Raw genomic sequence first — 5,000 nt, forward strand, 5'->3', positions numbered from 1 at the left:
CTGATTATGAGTCAACCAGTGCTATCCTTGGTAAGATTTTCTCAGTCACTCCAAGTGCCGCCAGATTTCTCCTCTATCATAGACTGGAAAAGAAGTGATAACGCTCCTTAATAGCGCATCTGGAACTATATGCTACTAGTGAGAAGCCTCTATTTTCTATTAAAACTCATCGATGAAGACTTTTGTGAGAGATCCATATGAAATTTTCACGGATTTCCTGTGAGTGAAATTTATAACAGAGTGAAGTATGCAAAGAACTTCCAAATTTTTCAGATACATGCGTACGTACGTACATCCATCCATCCATCCATCCATCCATCCATCCATCCATCCATCCATCCATCCATCCATACATACATACATACATGCAGGCATGCATGCATGTATGTAAGTATGTATGTATGTATCTATGTATTTTCCAAATGTGAATTTGTCTGTTAACTACATCCCAAAGATAGATCCTTGTATCTTTGTTGGAAACAGGCTCCTTTCTCAGTGGAAGATTTATAATAATTAAAAAATAGAAGAGACACAAACATAGGTACGTAAACATATACATACATGTATTGATAGCTATTTACATGCAAGCATTCGAAAGGCCAACTATGTACATAGACGGCTCAAATCTTGGAAAGTCGTTCATTTCTATAATCGTTTTTAAAGGAAACCTGCTGAATTAGGACGACTACAAACTGTGCGATATTACTGGCCAGTTCTAAAATTATGCAGTCTTTTTGAGTTCACATTTTGTAGATCTTTCCTGATTAAAAGATGACCGGTGCTATCCATGGTAAGATCTGCTGTTACTCCAAGTGCTATCGAATTTCTTGATCATAGATTGGAAAAGAAGTGACCACGCTCCTTAATAGCGGGTCTGAAACAATACGCTGCCAATTGATAAGCGTCTAGCCATCGACGCAGGCATTTGTGACAAATCCATAGTGAGTTTTCCAATGATTTCCTGAGTGAAATTGATTGAAATGAATGAAGCATGCACAGAACTTCATTCACTTTTCAGATTGGACGCCTTTCGTCCTTGTGACTAGACCTTAACTGGAACGAGCAGAATATGCACGATCTTTATGTTATAACATCAATGTACACATCACATTTACGAGACGGTCATTGATCCACCGTTCGGTTCATCTGTCCATCAGTTGATAGTTACTTGTTTCTCTCCACCTAGATTTCTCGCAATGCCTGTCACTAATAAGCTTCATGTTAGGAGGCGATATAGTCGCCGGCAACACTAAGTATGGAGCATTTTGTACTGCTAGACTGAACAAACACAGGCACAAAGACACGCGCACCCACACACGTGTATATATGTACGTATGTATGTATGTTTGTATGTATGCATGTATGTATATATATATGTGTGTGTGTGTGCGTATGTGTGTGTGCGTGCGTGTGCACGTGTGTGTGCGCGTGCGTATATGTGCGTGTTTATGTGTGCGTGTATGTGTGTGTATGTGTGCGTGTATGTGCGTGTTTATGTATATATATATATACATACACAACTTCTTTCAGTTTCCGTCCACTCACAAGTGGTTATAATAGAAGATACTTGCCAAAGGTACCACACAGAGTGACGTGGTTGAGAATCAAGCTTGTTCCTACAGAGCCACGCTTGCGCCTATACATACATACATACATACATACATGCATACATGCATACATAACATTGGGGCTACTTGATTGGACGTTTGGTGAGATCCCATTGATGCAAAGACTCGGAAGATACTTACCAGCACACATCATTTCCACATCAAGAGTGACGTCGTCCAACTCTACCTAAATTGAAAACAAGGAGTCAGAGGCTTGACATCTATCCAGACTGTCTTTGAATGTCGTATCATATCCTTTCGGCAACATCTTTTGACCACCAAATGTCGAAGTGCAATCCTTGACCAAATTTCCTTCCATACATAAGGCTGATAACATCATAAGACTTGGAAGGCAGCTCCTTGAGCAACGTTGCTTGTCTGATAACCTGGAATACATGCCTAACGAAGTCGCAAGACTCTACTGTAATGTATCATCAGATGAAAGGATGGGCGTGTACCAGCAAGAGACTATAAGGATGTGTTAGTAGAAAGTTTCGTATGATAGTAACATTGATCACCAAAGCAGTCTAACGGGGACCAACAACCGGATTACAAACTCCCACTTCGCGTTTGCATTTCAGGAACAGTAAATATCAACCAGATACCTGACACAGAAAACCAGCAAAATGTGATAACCGATGCATACTTTGTAGAGTTAACAACGAAGATGTCACCTACACCATAAACAGTTGCCCGAAAATTTCACCACGGTATTATCTACCGATGAGACATGATGTTGTAGCTAAGATACTGTATAAGATCTGTCGGAAGGATAACTCCGAGGCCAAAGAAATAAGAACCTACATTATGGTAGAATCCATAGCCACTCATTATAAAAATGTGTGGAATGTCCAAGTAAAAACTTTCATAAAATGTAAACATAATAGACAAAAGTGATTTGGGATACAGAAGAGAAACTGTACATTTGTGGAAATCAGCTGTCCGACAGATGTTAACATAAAGCTAAAAGATCAGCGAAAAGACAATACATACGTTGAACTATTGAGAAATCTACAGTTACTTTATCCAGATTACAAGATCAGGTTATTATTGTAATTATTGGGGCACTGGGGTATGTAGCACAGTGTCTAAGTACCAATCTTAAGAAGTTAGGTAGAAAGGGGAAAGCTGATTCGAAGGCTACATATTTAAGCCATCAATAGAACTGTAAAACTCTGTAAAACTTTCGTCATTTAAGTGTATATGAGCATGTCTAGATATGCAGCTATATTCATGAGAATACATACATAAAAGAAAACATACGAATCTGCACATCAACAAACATATATAGTAAAATATCCTGTTCATGTAGAAATTCCAGTGAAGGAGCCTTGGATCTAGGTTAGAAACATTCAAGCGGCTGAGCCAGCAGAGTGAACTGAACAACGTGTATATGTACATGTATATATAGACAGAAAAAGAGAGGGGCAATTACGCGGATAAATAAAAAAATATATATAAAATATAACAGTTTGAGTATGAAAAATAAAATATGTATATGTACATATATGCAATACGAGAGAAAGTAAAAGTCGAGACTTTCAGGTGATGAATATTTAAGTATAAATATATAGATGTTTATATTAATAGAGCCAACTTACACAGAATACAACCAACGGTCTAATCACAATATGCGACATAATGGAAGCAATCACCATTGGATAAATTTAGCCTCCGTCATCAGGGTAGAAATAATCTTACATTTCAGATCATAATGTAGAGAAGTTCAAAGGTGGAGTTCGCATATTCCATTTACCATCTCTATCATTTGTTATATACTCTACGTATACTAAGGAATTCCTGAAGTAGCTCCAGTGACAATTATAGAAATACCGTGGATGATATCAGGCAGCCATAGGAAATGAACGTACCTCATCAGCTTTCTACTAGGAATATACCCAACACTTAAATAGTTATTCGCATACGTCTGGCTGTACAGCCTTTTTGTTTGTTTATTTCACCGTTTCGTTTTCCTGTCTTGTTTTCCGTCCGCCACTACCCTCCACGAAAAAAAATTTAATTTGTGTTCGTGGGAAGAACCATTTTATCGATGCGTACTGCCTTAATTCTTCGAAACGCCGGTGTTTTAATGGCGGCAGCTGATGAAGGAGATGTTTCTATGTGGCCTGCTTGTTTGTTGTACCTCGTTTATCATTTTGTCCATGTCCTTTTGCCACGTCATGTACCCAGTTATGTATCTATATGTACATGTAGATGAAGGTATGTACATACATGTGCATATATATGCATATACTCATATATTGTTTATATATACACATATATATAAGTAACTTTCCCTTAACAGAAATTTCAGCGGGGTTACAAACAGCACCACACGCAGGTTGATGCATTACAACTGTTTTTTTTTTCAAGTTGATTGTCAAATGCAGATACAAGAGATTGCAGGCCTGTTTCAGAATGACTGACAAGATCGCAATCTTCAGCGTGTAAAAGTTCCCTAATGAGTGAAGTAAAAACTTTCGTTTTGAATTTCAGTGTGGTCAGATTAAAAAAAAAAAAACTAAAAAAAAGAAAGGTTTAAGGACTGCATAAGGACTATTATGAAATCACTTAGAATGAATTCATAAGACATAGAAACACTTGCTTCGGTTCGAGTTGGAGTGGAACAAAAGTGTGAAGGCGGTGAGCTGGCAGAAACGTTAGCATAACGGGCGAAATGCTTAGCGGTATTTCGTCTGCCGTTACGTTCTGAGTTCAAATTCCGCCGAGGTCGACTTTGCCTTTCATCCTTTCGGGGTCGATAAATTAAGTACCAGTTACGCACTGGGTCGATGTAATCGACTTAACCCCTTTGTTTGTCCTCTCTATGTTTAGCCCCTTGTGGGCAATAAAGAAATTGAACAAAAGTGTAGAGTGGAATGAAAACATTTGAAGAGGCCAGGATAGCGCATGTAAGACTCAAAAGAGATCTAAGGAAGAATGTTACGATTAAGAAGGTGAATCACGATGACCTTTTTTGCGTGTACAGTTTGTGAGGGATTATGCCTTTCTTTTGCTGGGCTCAAATCTGCTTTACGAACCCATGGAAAACGAACCTCCACAAACTATCCTGCAGTGTTCGCCTGACGGTTTTCAAATTTAACGGATTTTAGGATTTTAGGATCCACAAAGATCAGAACTTATCTGCAGCTGTTGGTGGTCCAAATCAGACATGCAGTCTATGTGTGAGTGTATTTTCAAAACATTGTCTGGTTTAAAAAGCCACATCAGATGCCATGATGGTTCTAAGGTGTAGGTACAGGAGGTGGTCAAACTCTGCATAAGGAGTAGACAGCCACTATGTTTGTATGTATACATTACGGTGCCGCGTGGAGAATTTATCCCTACATACTCATCGTATATATACTTATGTATGTGAGTATGTATGTAATT

Source organism: Octopus bimaculoides, chromosome Z (assembly GCF_046866305.1).
Source record: "Octopus bimaculoides isolate indiv1 chromosome Z, ASM4686630v1, whole genome shotgun sequence".
Classification (NCBI taxonomy): Eukaryota; Metazoa; Mollusca; class Cephalopoda; order Octopoda; family Octopodidae; genus Octopus; species Octopus bimaculoides.